General features: G+C 42.6%; 1 pseudogene; it reads right to left on the bottom strand.

Moving 5' to 3' along the window:
- Window positions 1–418: 418 nt before the first annotated feature.
- Window positions 419–15847, bottom strand: LOC128627846 (60S ribosomal protein L11-like; annotated as a pseudogene).
- Between the last annotated feature and the right edge of the window lie 475 nt (window positions 15848–16322).

Raw genomic sequence — 16322 nt, 5'->3', positions numbered from 1 at the left:
CTGAGCAGGTGACTGGCTGACTTATAGGAAAGACTATATCATGTACAGATGCTTATGACAATAGGCTTAGTAGTTAATGTATGTAAAAATTTATTGCTTCAGGAACTGAAGGTATGGCTCACCCTGACTCCAGGAAACCACAAGCAATTTCACCTTTGTGTCCCAATAAGATTGCAATCAATCAAGATGGTATTTGAGCCATCATGGTACAAAGAGAGACATCCCGCAGCCCAGGACACAGATGAAGAGAATCACTGGGACACAGGACACAGAATACAGGACCCAGACAGAAAGTCACCAGTCAATGGATGAATGGATGTTAGGGAAATTGCCAGACTGCAGCTTTTATCAGATTTACCTCTTTCTTGAATTCCAAATCCCTAACCTACATTTTCTTTCCCTTGAATTCCAAATCTCCTTACCTGTACTTGTTCCTCATTATAAAAAGGCTGGTATGAGGAAGGATGATCCCATCATACTTCTGCTGAAAACAGCACATGATCTTCTCTGCTAATTCTATGTTTGGCCCTAATGCAGCCTCTCCTGTGTTTGCTGTCTGTGATGCTGAAACCTGGCCTCTTCAGCACCACATAGAAGTCCAGGCCACAGACACCAATGCTTGGATCATATTTGATCCCCAGATCAATGTGTTCCTGCATCCAAAAATCACAGTTTCCAGGATCTGACAGGTTATTTTTTCACAACTTGTACTCTTTCACCACTTGTACTCTTTCACCTTTAGACTTTTCTCCAGGATTTCCTCCTCTGCCTTAGCCCCACGAACTGTGAGGTGGATGGCAATTTTCATTTCTCCTGATGCCAAAGTACCTGATGTTTTATCTGATTTTGGAAAACACAGGACCTGGCCTGTGAGCCCCACCAGGACTTTGGCTTCCCATGTTGGCCTGTCTCCACTCCTTTTTTTTATTTAATTTTTAATTTTTTATTATTTTAACATTTTTTATTGTTCAAATACAGTTCTCTGCCTTTTCCTCCCACCCTTCCCCACCACCCCAGCCCTTCCCAACTCCTTCTCCTGTTTCCTCCCCCACCTTGTAATTGTCCATGTGTCCTTTATAATTGTTCTCCTAAACCCTTCAGTCTTTCCCCCCATTATCCCCTTGCTTTCCCCTCTGCTAAAGGTCAGCCTGTTCTCAATTTCAGTGTCTTTGGTTATATTTTGATTGTTTGTTTGTTTTGTTGATTATGTTCTTGTTAAAGGTGAGATCATATGGTATTTGTCTTTCACCATGTGGCTTATTTCACTCAGCATAATGCTCTCCAGTTCCACCCATGCTGTTGAAAAGGGTAGGAGATCCTTTGTTCTTTCTGCTAAATAGAATTCCATTGTGTAAATGTACCATTGTTTTTTGATCCATTCATTAACTGGTGGGCACCTAGGTTGCTTCCAGCACTTGGCTATTGTAAATAGTGCTGCTATGAACATTAGGATGCATAGGTTCTTTTGAATTTGTATTTCAGGATTCTTAGGGTATACTCCCACCAGTGGAATTGCCAGGTCAAAAGACAGTTCCATTTTTAGTTTTCTGAGGAAATTCCAAACTATTTTCCGTAGTGGTTACACCAGTCTGTAATCCCAGCAACAGTGCACTAGGGTTCCCTTTTCTCCACAACCTCTCCAGCACTTATTGTTTGTTGATTTGTTTATGATGGCCATTCTTACCGGTGTGAAGTGGTAACTAATTGTGGTTTTAATTTGCATCTCTTCTATGCTAGCAATACTGAGAATCTTTTCATGTGTCTCTGGATCTTCTGTATGTCTTCCTTGGAGAAGTGTCTGAGCCCTTTGCCCATTTTTTAATCGGGTCGCTTGTCTTCTTAGAGTGGAGTTGTGTGTGTTCTTTATATATTCTGGAGGTCAGTATCATTGGCAAATATGTTTTCCTGTATGGTTGGTTCTCTTGTCATTTTAATGCTGTTTTCTTTAGCCATGTAGAAGGTTTTCAATTTGAGGAGGTCCCATTTGTTTTTTTTTTTTTTCTTTATGGCCTTTGCTTTAGGGGACATATCAAGTGAAAATATTGCTGCATGGAATATATGAGATTTTCTTGCCTATGTTATCCTGAAGGACTTTTATGGTATCACAACTTATATTTAAGTCTTTTATCTCCCTTGAATTAATTTTTGTGTATGGTGTAAGTTGGTGGTCAAGTTTCAGTTTTTTGCATGTAGCTGTCCAGCTCTCCCAACACCATTTGTTCAAGAGGGTGTTTTTGCTCAATTTTATGCTGTTGCCCCCTTAGTTGAATATTAATTGACTGTAGAGACCTGGATTTATTTCTGGGCTCTATGTTTCGTTCCATTAATCCATGTGTCTGTTCTTATTCCAGTACCAGGCTGTTTTGATTACAGTGGTCTTGTAATGCAGTTTGACATCAGGTATTGTGATTCCCTTGTACTTTGTTCTTTTTTCTCAGATTGTTGCAGCTCTTCATGCCATATATGGTTCCATATAAATTTTTGAAGTGTTTGTTCTATATCTGTGAAATATGCCATTGGTACTTTAATAGGGATTGCATTGAATCTATAAATTGCTTTGGGTAGTATGGACATTTTGATGATGTTAATTCTTCTGATCCATGAACACGGTATATGTTTCCATTTGTTTGTGTCTTCCTGAGTTTCTTTCTTCAGTGTTGTGTAGTTTTCTGAATGTAGGTCTTTTACCTTCTTGGTGAGGTTTATTCCTAGATATTTTATTTTTCTATATCAAATGGAATTTTTCCTGATTTATGTTTCTGATATTTCATTGTTGGTATACAAAAATGCCTTTGATTTCTGAATATTGACTTTGTGTCCACTGTTTTTCCAAATTTACTTATTAGGTTGAGTAGCTTTTAGGTGGAGTCCATAGGATTTTCTATGTGCACTATCATGTCATCTGCAAATAATGACAGTTTTGTTTCTTCTTTTCCAATTTGGGTGCCTTTTATTTTCTTTCCTTTGCTTGTCTGATTGTTGCGCCTAGGACTTCCAATACGATGTTGAATAGAAGTGGTGAAAGTGGATAACCTTATCTTGTTCCTGATCTTACTGGGAAAGTTTTTGGCTTTTGCCCATTGCATAAGACGTAGGCTGTAGATCTCTCATATATGGCCTTTATTATGTTGAGGAATGCTCCCTCTAGTCTTACTTTGCTGAGTGTTTTAATCATAAATGGGTGCTGTACCTTATCAAATGCTTTTCAGGCATCTGTTTGTATGATCATGTAATTTTTGTCTCTGCTTTTGTTTATGTGATGTATTACATTTACTGATTTGCGAATATTGTACCATCTCTGCATCCCTTGGATGAATCACACTTGGGAATAGTGTATGATCTTTCTAATGTATTGCTGAATGCAGTTTGCCAATATTTTGTTGAGGATTTTAGCATCTATGTTCATCTGAAATATTGGCCTGAAGTTTTCTTTTGTTGTTGTGTCTTTATCTGCTTTTGGGATTAGGATGATGCTGACTTCATAAAAAGAGTTTGGAAGTCTTCCATCTTCTTGGATTTTTTTTGGAATAGTCTGTGAAGGATAGGGGTTAGCTCTTCCTTAAATGCTTTATAAAATTACCCTTGAAACCATCTGATCCAGGGCTTTTGTGTGTCTGGAATTTTTTTATTACTGCTTCAATTTCATCAGTTGTTATTGATCTGGTAAGACTTTCTGCTTTTTCTTGAGTTTTAGAAGATTATATTTTTCTAGAAATTTGTCCACTTCACCTAGGTTTTCAAATTTCTTGGCATACAGTCTTCATAGTAATTTCTTACAATCCTTTGTATTTCTGTGGTATCAGTCATAATCTCTCCTCTTTCATGTCTGATTGTGTTTATTTGGGTCCTCCCTCTTTTTTTCTTGATGAGTCTGCTTAAAGGCTTGTTTGCCGCAGCCCGCTGCGGCAAGGGTGGTTGTGAGGCTGAGCGAGGGACTGAAATAAAGGAGAGGACCAAATGCTCTGCTGGCATAAGGCAAGTTTATTGCGCAGTCTTCTGGCTTATATACAATCTTGGATACAAAGGAGAAGCCTTCTGGCACGTAGCTCACTTCCTTGACCTACAAAGTTTATCTCTTCCCTTAGAGTCTGGAGGTTCCCAAGCTAACATACTTTCTGGGTACATGATGCACAGGCCAAAGATATGAGTTGCTGGGAGAAGCGGCTAGTTTCTCAAGGGGTCAGAGAACTGTTACAACCCAAGATAGCCCCGAGGCCGGAAACCAGGCCCAGTCACCACACCCGCAGTGCTAGACCCTATCCTCGACCCCTCACAGGCCTCTTGGGCTCCAACATCTCCCCCTTTTTTACTTTATATAATATAGTGGAATTTCGTTTTTGGTCATATCCAATTTCTGTTGCTTTAGATCAACGTACAAGCCGTTGATTTGGCTTACAAACACGCTCAGAGACAAAAATCACAAACTAGACATAGAAACACAGACACTGACATAGCTGTAACAAACAAAGACTGACACCGGCACAGACATAGTTTCTCTTCTTACACAAGCGAACCTAATTTCTTCTCATACAGGCAAACAGCGGTTCTCACGCATCCAAACCAAAAGTGACCTAGTCGCTACTCCTGAGGGCGTCCCCTCCTTTGGGAGCCCCTGGGTGGGCTTCCGGCAACGTCTCGCCTTACCACCTCAGGGTCAAACAGTCTAGACTTCAAATGCAAAAGAGGATCCTCATTACTTACGTTTGCTCGAGCAGCTCACATTTAAGGAGGAATTAAGACAATTGGTTAAAATGCAATCATGACAGGTTAGATTATACATGGTATTCTGAGCAAGCTGTAAATCCCCTGCAATAAACACGAAGGGATCAGGTACACAAGCTATGACAGATACATTTTTCTGGGTTCCGTCTACGGAGATAGCGTCTTGTGTTCCTATATGCATCCAAACTACTTTTCTCTTGGCTACGGTGACATATTGGAGGGAGGCGACAGCCTTCCAAAGCATAGTCTGATAGGTCCGATTATTCTTTGTCCATATTCCATACAGCAGGTTCATGGGCCTGTAGGTCCCTTCTCGGTAATCACTCCAGTCACAAATCCCTTGATCACAAACGGTATGGTTAAGATGGCAAACTCTCCATGCCGTGCCCCACTGGCTCTGAGAGGGCGTTCTCTGCTTGCATACCGGGATGTCAGGAGGAGGGGACCCCTGGCTAACAGTAGTGGTGCTCACATTTCTATGAAGATAAAGCATGTCCACACCCCAATGAGGTCCATCAGTGAAATTACTATCCCAATCAGTATACCTGGAGATAAGAGTACAATTTCTTGGGGTCGAAGAAAAGCAAATGGGTTGAGTAGTAGACAGGCTGGTATAATTATACTTAGCTGACACGGGCAAGATATGCCCGGAAGATGGCGGGCCTAAGACCTGGGTATTGTTCACATAAACAGGCACAAAATCATTGTCCTCCTAAGTAACTGGATGCAGGACGGGAGGATTGGGAAGGAAGGCCCAATATTCTTCAGCCTTCACTTGAGTTTTCAGTATCCACAGGAGGCTCAAGATCAGCGCTAACCGCTGGAGTCTCCTCTGGGCTCTCCGGTGCCTCAGTAACATGACCGCGAGTCTTCTCTGGAGCTTCTTTATCTTGCTCTTGGGCATGGCGGACACACCTCTCGGGCAACCACCGTGGGTACTCAGCGTCTGTGGGAAAAACACAAACATGCCCTCGGCCCCAAACTAGTACCGGGTCAGGGCCATGCCGAGACCCATCTATGGGGTCTTTCCAAAATACTTGAGGGTAGTGCCGCATGCGCGGCCCCCCAGTGTCTGTCCGCCGCAGAGCGCCCATCCGAATCTAAAGTTAAGAAATTTAAAACAAATAAGGAATGAGATACAAGCAGTTTTGGAGAGTGGGGGCTATACCATCTCCCCCCTTTTAGTTTAGCAAATTGTTGTTTGAGAGAAAGGTGCGCTCGTTCGATGACTCCTTGTCCTTGAGGGTTATGAGGGATACCTGTTTTATGAAGGATTTGAAAGGAAGTACAGAAAGAGGCGAAGGCTTTACTGGTATAGGCAGGGGCGTTGTCAGTCTTCAAAATTTTGGGGATACCAAGTATTGAAAGGCAAGATAGTAAATGAGAGATTATACTGCGAACGTTTTCGCCTGATAGAGGGGAGGCGAAAAGGAAATGAGAACAAGTATCAATAGTGACATGTAGATATCGAAGTGTGCCAAAGGAGGGGCAATGCGTAACATCCATTTGCCAGAGATCGTTAGGCTTGAGACCTCGGGGGTTAATACCAAAATGGGGTACTGGAAGCAGCTGAGAACAGGTTGAGCACAACTTAACAATCTGTCGTGCCGCCTCTCGGGTAAGCTGAAATTGATACCGAAGAGATCGGGCAGATTGGTGGTGAAAGGGCATGGGATTGTTGAGCACGTTGCTGCTGCAAAAGAAAGACGTGAGTATGGGAGTCTGCGAGCGCATTCGATGTCGCCAAAGGTCTTAGAAGAGATGAATGTCTCCGAAGGTGACCAACAAAGCAGGGGGCTTTTCGCTGTCGAAGCAATTGCTGGATGAAGTGGAATAACTGGAGAACCGTACGATTAGAAGTTGTGATTAAAGGGACAGTTTCCAAAACAGTTAACGCATGGACAATATATTGACTGTCAGAGTAAAGATTAAAAGGTTCAGGGATAAGGAGGAAGGCTTGATGAACAGCAAAGAGTTCAACTTCTTGAGCAGAACTGGAGGCGACCTGCCAAACCTGGGATTTTTCTGTGGTAATTAGAATAGCGCGTCCATTAGATGAACCATCTGTGAATAAATTGACGGCGGAAGTTAAAGGGATGAGGGAGAGATTTTTGGGAAAGTAAAATGGGCTTGAGAGGCAAAATGCAAAATGTTGTCTTTTGGGAAATGATGAGAGACCTGTCCTGAGAAGCCTTCAAAGGCCAATGGAAAAGAATCATTCATTTTCATTAGCCAGGAAAACTGCTCAGAAGTATATGGTATGACTATAACAGGAGGGTCTCGTCCTAAGATTTGGATAGACACTTTGCGTCCCTGCTGAACTCGCTCGGCTACTAACGAGGCATAAGAGGCAAGCGCCTTCTTTGGCGTTGCCAGGCCGTGAATCTACTGGAGTACTCTATGCTGGTAGAGAGCTCCTGTCGGGGCGATAGAAGAAGGTATGATTAACAAGGACCAAGGTTGTGAAATATCACAGTAAGACAATTGGGCGGACTGAAGAGCGTCTTCCACTAGCCGTAGGGCCTGCCGTGCGCTCAGAGTGAGCGCTCGAGGAGAGGCAGGATTGGAATCTCCGTTAAGTAAGGTAAAAAGAGGCTTAAGGTCGCCGGTGGTAAGTTTCAAAGATGGGCGTATCCAGTTGATTTCTCCTAGTAGGGTCTGAAAATCATGCAAAGTCCGTAGGTGCGAAGTATCAATCTGCAATTTTTGAGGCGAAAAAGTTAGGGGCTTAAGTTGGTATCCAAGATAGGAGTAAGGGTAAGCGCTTTGGATCTCATCAGCTGCTATTTGCAGACCGAAAACGGCTAAATCTTGTTTCATCCTGGAAAATGCTAAAATCAAGAGGTCATGATTGGAATGCGCTAGCAAGATATCATCCATATAATGAATGACTAAAACTGAGGGGAACTTATCTCGTGTTCCCTGAATAGCTTGCTGCACAAACTTCTGACACAAGGTAGGACTATTAGCCATACCCTGAGGTAAAACTTTCTATTGAAATCTTAACATTGGTTCTTGAAGATTAGTGGAGGGAACACTAAAAGCAAATCGCTGACAATCAGAAGAGAACAGTGGAATAGTATAAAAACAGTCTTTTAAGTCAATCACAATTTTATAAGTAGATGGAGGGATGGCAGCAGGAGATGGAAGTCCAGGCTGCAACGCACCCATGGGGAACATGGAAGCATTTACTCTCCTCAAATCTTGAAGGAGCCTCCACTCTCCTGACTTCTTTTTGATAACAAATATAGGAGAATTCCATGGCGACGTGGAAGGTTCAATATGTCCGGCAGCAAGCTGCTCCTGCACCAGCTTTCTAGCTGCCTCTCATGTTATTCCAAGCCTGCGAGCAGCTTCAGACCTAGCTTGTCGCTCACAGCTCTCGTGATATTCAGCAAGCCATAACAAATAATCACCCCCAGTTAACACTGCCTTACACATAGTTTTCCAATCTTGCGGGGGAAGAGCAACGCTCGCGATAGTTTCCATGGTAGCAATGGTGAAGGGGGCGGTAGCCCCATATTGGGCACAGGCTAATTTTAACTCCTTCAAAATCTTATAAGGAATAGGCTCATAATCTCGCCACTGTTGGCCTTGATCATTCTGCCTCTGAAGGACAGGGAAAATCTGTCTCTCGGGGGAGAAACCATCTATTGATTCTCCCTCACGGAGCGCTCCGCAGCGCAGTCTGCAAAGGTGACGCTACAGCGTCCTCGCGAGGAGGATGCGGGCGGAACCCCACTCGAGCTACTAATGGAGAAGTGGGGTCTCTGGGAAACATAGGATCCTCAGAAACAGAGGTCAGTTCTCTATTTGCAACATCTTTCCCAGAGCCCTGAGCCTGCTCCTGAAGGGAGTGCAACAACTGTAAAAGATCTTTAAAGAGCACAGCCGGCTCTGGCTTATCCTTCTTATTTTCTTTAGCCTCAGTGGCAACAAACGCTCCATGAGGGGGATCATAAGCCGCCGTTCGTTCCTCTAGATCGTCCCAATTGACCTCCGCAGGGTCTGGATCTCTAGATTCAAGACCCTCAAGCTCAACATTTGATTGTTCATGCCACGGCGGCAGCGGAGGTGCAGATGGCAGAGGCGGGGGGTTGTTAAAGAAATCCTCTGCAGAGCGTGTAGCCCGCAGAGTGGGACTGCCTCTAGTCCCTTTTTCCCATTTATCTAACTCAAAGTCCCCTTTCAAACAATCCTTCACTAGGGACCACAAGGAGAAGGCATCAACGGGAGTCTTTTCAGGACCGTGAGCTCGGTAATGCTCTCGAATCTGCTCCCCAATCTTCCTCCAAGTGTCAATATTGATCGTTCCCTCTTCAGAAAACCAAGGACATACTTGTTGGACAAAATCCACAAAACGATGGATTTGCCCCTTAGAGGTTGTGACACCTCGTCCCCTTAATAGGGTGCACAATACTTGTTCAAACAACTCCCTTTCGGAAGAGTGGGAATTCCCCATTATTATGCTCTCCTACACCGCTCCCTGCTACTTTTTACTTTTAACTTACCGGGCCCCCGTAGCAGCAGTCCTCTCGGGAATCTCAAATCCTCACGATTCTGGACTCTTCAGGTCCCTGTTCCGGGCGCCACTCTGCCGCAGCCCGCAGCAAGGGTGGTCGTGAGGCTGAGCGAGGGACTGAAATAAAGGAGAGGACCAAATGCTCTGCTGGCATAAGGCAAGTTTATTGCGCAGTCTTCTGGCTTATATACAATCTTGGATACAAAGGAGAAGCCTTCTGGCACGTAGCTCACTTCCTTGACCTACAAAGTTTATCTCTTCCCTTAGAGTCCGGAGGTTCCCAAGCTAACATACTTTCTGGGTACATGATGCACAAGCCAAAGATATGAGTTGCTGGGAGAAGCGGCTAGTTTTTCAAGGGGTCAGAGAACTGATACAACTCAAGATAGCCCCAAGGCCGGAAACCAGGCCCAGTCACCACACCCGCAGTGCTAGACCCTATCCTTGACCCCTCACAGGCCTCTTGGGCTCCAACACTTGTTGATTTTGTTTATCTTTTCAATGAACCAGCCCCTGGATTTATTGATGCTTAGAATTGTGCTTTTAGTCTTTATGTCATTTAGTTCTGCTCTGATCTTGGTTATTTCCTTCCTTCTACTTGCTCTGAGATATCTTTTTTCTTGTTCTTCAAATTCTTATAGGTATAGGATTAGGTTGTTTATTTGAGATGTTTCTATTTTTTCAGGTATGCCTGTATCACTGTGAACTTCTCTCTCAGGACTGCATTCACTGTGTCCCATAATTTTTGCATTGTTGTGTGTTTATTTTCATTTGTTTCCAGAATTTTTTTTATTTCTTTCTTAATCTCATTTTTTACCCATGCATTGTTTAATAGCATCTATTCAATCTCCACGAGTTTCAGTGTTTTTGAGTTTTTTTCTTGAGATCAGTTTCTAGTTTCAGTTCCTTGTGGTTGGAGAAAATGCATGATATGATTTCAATTTTCTTTAATTTGTCAAGGCTTCTTCTGTGTCCTATCATGTGGTCTATCTTTGAAAATGTTTCATGTGCATTTGAAAAGAATGCAGATTTTCTTTATTTGGGGTTGACGGCTCTCTCTCTATATATATCAGATAAGTTCATTTGATCTAGGGTATTATTCAATGCACAATATATTTGTTGATATTTTGTTTGGAAGACCTGTCCATTTTTTACAGTGGGGTATTGAAATTCCAGACTATAATTGTGTTGCTGTCAATATCTAACTTGAAGTTCTCTTAGATTTTCTTTATGTGTTTGGGTGCTCCTATGTTTGGTGCATATATTTTACAATGTTTATGTCTTCTTGGTGGATTCTTCCCTTGAGTATTATGAAGTGACCTTCTGGTCTCTGTTTTAAATTTTTACTTTATTGATTATGCCATTACAGTTGTTCTATTCCCCCCCTTCATTCCCCTCCACCATGCACCCACCCACCCCTACCATTCCCCCCTTTCGTTTATGACCATGTGTCTCAAGTTCTTTGGATTCTATATTTCCCATATTATTCTTGCCCTCCCCCTATCTATTGTCTACCTACCATCTATGCTACTTATTTTCTGTACCTTCTCCCCCCTTCTCCTCCCACTCCCCTGTTGCTAACCATCCATGAGATCTTCATTTCTATGGTTCTGCTCCTGATCTAGCTGTCCTTTTAGCTTGCTTTTGTTTTAGATGTGGTTGTTAATAACTGTGAGTTTGCTGTCCTTTCACTGTTCATATTTTTTATCTTCTTTTTCTTGGGTAAGTCCCTTTAACATTTCATATAGTAAGGGCTTGGTGATGATGGACTCCTTGAATTTGATCTTATCTGAGAAGCACTTTATCTGCCCTTCCATTCTAAATGAAAGTTTTGCTGGATAGATCAATCTTGGATGTAGGTCTTTGGATTTCATGACTTGGAATACCTCTTTCTAGCCCCTTCTTGCCTGTAAGGTCTCTTTTGAGAAATCAGCTGACAGTCTGATGGGAACTCCTTTGTAGGTAACTGTCCCCTTAGCTCTTGCTGCTTCTAGGATTCTCTCTTTCATTTTAATCTTGGCTAATGTAATTATGATGTGCCTTTGTGTGTTCCTTCTTGGGTCCAACTTCTTTGGGACTCTCTGAGCTTCTTGGATTTCCTGGAAGTCTATTTCCTTTTCCAGATTGGGAAAATTCTCCTTTATTATTTATTCAAATAAGTTTTCCACTGGTGGCTGTTCCTTTCCCCCTTCTGATACCCCTATAATTCGCAGGTTGGAATGTTTAAAGATGTCCTGGAGGTTCCTAAGTCTCTCCTCACTTTTTTGAATTCTTGTTTCTTCATCCTTTTCAGTTTGGTCATTTTTTTCCCTCCTTCTGGTCCACTCCTTTGACTTGAGTCCCAGTTTCCTTTCCATTAGTATTGGTTTCCTGTGCATTGGCATTCATTTCAATTAGTTTAGCTTTCATATGTTCCTCTAATTTGTGACTAAAATCAACCAGTTCTGTGAGCATCCTGATCACCAGTGTTTTGAACTGTGCATCTGAAAGTTTGGCTATTTCTTTGTCACTTAGTTTTATGGGCTCTGGGGCTTTGAGATCTTCTCAAGCCGTTTTTTGGTCTGTTCACGCCCATTAAGTATGAGGAGCAGAGACTTAGAGGCAGGGCGGGGCCACCAGGGCTGGTCACTGGGTTGTGACACTGTTTGTGGAGGCGGGGTCAAAGTGGGGAAATGGCGTCCCCCTCTCCTGCTTCCCGCTGCTGGGTGAGGAGTGAAGCCTTAGGTGTTAACCAGGGTAGGGCCACTCAGGTCACTGGGTTGTGAGGCTGTATGTGGGGGCAGGGTCAGAGCTGGGGAAATAGCGGCTGTCTCTGCTGCCTTCTGTTGCTGGGAACCACTCAGTCCTGTCTCACTGCCCACTCCCTTGCTGGTCTATCTGTGTAGGAATGCACGAGCACAGTCAACCCGCTGCCCTTCACCCTTGCTGGATCTGCTGGTCGCTCACTGGGTCGCTCACTGGGTCGCTCACTGGGTCTGCCCTTTGCAACCCCACACCTGGGATCCGCGTGCCTGAGTCTGTCTGACCAAGTTTTCCTATGCAACCCCACTCTGCCAGCTGCTGGTTTCACCCCTCTTACCGATCAGGCTGAAGCATTTGTTGTTATCAGACTTCTGAAAACTTCAATTTTCTGTGTTCTGGCTGTGTTTTCTGTTGCTAATATTTTGTTGTCTCTAAACTTGGTTGTGTGAGAAAGCACGATGTCTCCACCTATGCCTCCATCTTGGTGGAAGTCCTCTGGTCTCCTTTTATGTCCCTTTTCTTGAAGTCTATTTTGTCTGATATGAGTATTGCTATCCCAGCTTATTTTTTTCCTATTTTCTTGGAATATTTTTTCCAGCTCTTCACTTTCAGTCTGTGTAGGTCCTTTGATCTGAGGTAGGTTTCTCTTTAGGCAGCATATTTGTTGGTCATGCTTTCTTACCCATTCAGGTATTCTATGTCTGTAAATGGAACATTTAATTTGCTCACATTTATGGTTTTTATTGATAGGTACTTATTCATTGACATTTTTTCATACCTGTGTTCTTTTCTCTCTCACTGTTTTTCTCCCTTTTCTTAAATCAGGCCCTTTAGCATCTCCTACAGACTTGGTTTGGTGGAGGTGTATATTTTTAGACTTCTCCTGTCTGGGAAGCTTCTTATTTGGCCTTCCATTTTAATTGAGAGCCTTTCTGGGTAGAGTAATCTTGGTTGCAGGCCTCTGATTTTCATAACTTGGAGTACTTCTAGCAATTCTCTTCTGGCTTACAATGTTTCCACTGAGAAATCAGCTGCTAGCCTTATCTGGGTTCCCTGGTATGTCACTTTATATCTCTCCCTTGCTGCCTTTAAGATTCTTTCTTTGTCTTCGAATTTTGCCATTTTAATGATGATGTGTCTTGAAGTGGGCCTCTTTGGGTTCATTTTGATTGGGATTCCTTGTGTTTCCTGGATTTGTGTGACTTTTTCTCTCATTAAATTAGGGCAGTTTTCCATCATTACTTTTTCGACCAGGTTTCCTATCCCTTGCTTTTCTTCTCCTTCTGGCATCCCTATTATACAGATGTTATTACGTTTCATGTTGTCTTGCAGCTTCCTTACCACCTGTTTGTTCTTTCTGATTTTTTTCCTTTTCTTACTCTATCTGGGTGTTTTTCTCTACCTTGTCCTCCAGCTCGCTTATTTGATCCTCTGCCTCTCCAAGCCTGCTTGTAATTCCTTTTAATGTGTTTTTTTTATTTTGAAGATTTTATTGTTCATTTATTCCTTGTTTTTGTCTATATTTTCTATTTCCTTTTTCATGCTGATGTGGTTCTCACTCAGTTCCTTGTAGTTATCTGTGAGCTCCTTGAGCATTTTTATAACCATTAATTTGAATGCTATATCTGATAGTTTGGTTACTTTCATTTTGTTTAGTTCTTCTAGTGGGGAGTCTTTCATTCCTTTTGATTGCAGGTTGTTTTTCTGTCTCCCTATTTTAGTTGACTATTTTTGTTTGTTTCTGTCCTTCTTGATGTTTTGGTTTGCTAGCTCCCTTTGTAGAGTGAACTTCTATGGTAGGAATTCTACGAGGTTCAGTAGTGTGGTCTCTGATCTCCTTGACTGGACCCTCTAAGTTTGCCCTTTCTTCCATTTGTATGGGCTCTCTTGTTGTACCTGGGTTTTTACCTTTTAGTGTTTCCTTTATTGGTGGTTTTTCCCCTCTGGCAGGTATACTGATGTTCCTAGCTCCCAACTATTCTTATATGTGATCAGTGGCAGGAGGTAGGCAAAGTGGTTTAAAGACAGCAGAAGAGTGTTCTATGGGATTTAAAGTACCAGCAAGCAGAGAAGAGAGATGAATTTCTTTAGATAAGTATAGCATTAACTGTGATATTTCACCCAACTAGCCACTTTTTATGAAAGTGAAAGAGAGATAAGACTCTTGTTACAGGGGAGGAGGATTGTGAGCTGAATCCAGAAAACAGAACACTTCTGCAAGGTTAGGTGATGAGATATAGTGAGATTAAAGTAAAGAAAATAGGTGCAGTGTAAGAAAGAACAGAGTTAACCACAACAATAATGATGTTCAGGATTAAAATAAAGTGGGCTAAGATCATGGAGGGTTGCTGTATAGTATATACAATTGCATGGAACAATAATTATTTACAATAGTACTGGAACTAGAATAATATGACAAGAAATATATGATTTGGATACCCAGAATACAAAGTACCCAATCAAGAGTTGTGTGTTATTGGAACATGGGTGAAGTGAAAGGAGGAAAATTAAAGTACAATAAAGGGAGAATAAGAAAAACCAGTCAAACAATGCAATTAAACAGATAAATAAAATGAGGAAAACTAAACATAAGAAAGATAAATAAATAAAAATACTAATAAGTTAAAATATACTAATAAACAATAAAATGGCAGTTCTGTGGGATAGCAAAGTGACATTTGTCTCAGTTTCTTAGTTTTTGGAGTTAGCCTTGTGCTCCCCCCTTTGATCTGTCTCTGTACCCTTTGTAATTCTACATCTTATTTTTTCTCTTGGGGGAAGTAAAAAAAGAAAAAAATAAAGAGAGAGAAGTCAAAAAGTAAAACACAAGTCTCCTGCTGACTTTAAACCTATTCAGTGAGTTCTGCTGGTCTTCCTAGATGCAACAGGAAGAGGGGCTGGGCTTAGCTTTTCTCCTTTCCTATGGTTTTGAGAGGATAGGGACCAGGTCTGGGCCACAATATTCACAGCTCCCTAGCCTCAGGCCCAGGTCCTCATGAGCTGCCAGGCTCAAATCAACCACTTAGTTGCTCACAACATGAGTCAATCTCAGGGTGCGCTGTTTCACTCAGCACTGTCTTGAGTGTGAACCTCCAATTAGCCTCTGGGTGCACAGAGTGAGACAAGAATCCACTGAGCCACCCAGTCTCTGGGCATGTGCAGCTGAAATCACCCTCAGGTCCAGCCAGCCTTTGCTGGAAAATTCCTTAAAAAGCAGCTGTCCCCGTTTTTAACGAGTACATGGTTTTTCACACAGCCCAATTTTCCAACCAGTCCAGAGACTGGGTCCAGGTCAGGATCCAACATAGTCCAACTCCTCCCTTCTCCAGGTGTTGCCTGGAAACTCAATTTTTCTGGTGCTGGTGTCCACAGTCCCAGTGGATGTGTACTGCCTTTGTGTGTTTCTGACTTTGTCTCTACTCTCCCCAGTGACTTCCAGCATCCAGGTCCCTCCTGGTGCCTGGCTTCCCTCCATACTCTGGTAGGGGAGGGAGCTGGTGATCTAACTCTCCTCCCCACCTCCTGTGGCAGATGCCAGGCCAGGGGCAGTGGCAGCTTTGGTCCCTGCACCGACCCCAGGGATCTTACCATCCCAGCACAATTACCATTTGGTTTTCAATGTCCTCTGCAATTTTTGGCCTCCAAACTTTATATAAGCTGGGATTTTGTTGGCTGTTCACTCTGTTCCTCAAAAGATCTGCTAGGTGTACCAGCTGGGCACAGGGTAAACTGGGCTCCACTCCCACCTACCTCACCACCATCTTCTCTGAACCTGTCTCCACTTTCAGAGATTCTGAGACAGAGCTTGTGCATGCAAAGTTCCCAAACAGGGTTCTCCTTATCACCTTGATGTTGTGCCATGATGAGAAACAGGAAGAGTGAACAATAATATTTAAAAAAATGGAAAACGTTTACACTCTTGGTTTGAATGTAAAAGGTTCAGCCATTAAGAAAAAATATATATGCCATGGCTGGTGTAGCTCAGCAGATTGAGCACAGGCCTGTGAAGTGAAGAGTCACTGGTTCGATTCCCAGTCCGGGCACAAGTCAGGGTTGCAAGCCAGGTCCCCAGTAGGGGACACATGAGAGGCAACTGCACATTGACATTTCTCTCCCACTCTTTCTCCTTCCCATCCTCTCTCTCTAAAAAATAAATTTAAAATATTAAAAAAAGAAGAAAAAATTATGGAGATTCCTTAAAAAATTAGAAATAGAATTGCCATATGACACAGCAATTCCATTCCTATATATATTGAAAGGATATTAAATCAGGATCCTGAAGAAATATGTGCCCTCCCATGTTCATTGCAACATCTTTTACAATGAACACAATATG

This window comes from Artibeus jamaicensis, unplaced genomic scaffold (assembly GCF_021234435.1).
Source record: "Artibeus jamaicensis isolate MK-2021 breed Jamaican fruit bat unplaced genomic scaffold, CSHL_Jam_final contig_476, whole genome shotgun sequence".
Classification (NCBI taxonomy): domain Eukaryota; kingdom Metazoa; phylum Chordata; class Mammalia; order Chiroptera; family Phyllostomidae; genus Artibeus; species Artibeus jamaicensis.
This window is presented reverse-complemented; position numbering and strand designations above follow the sequence as displayed.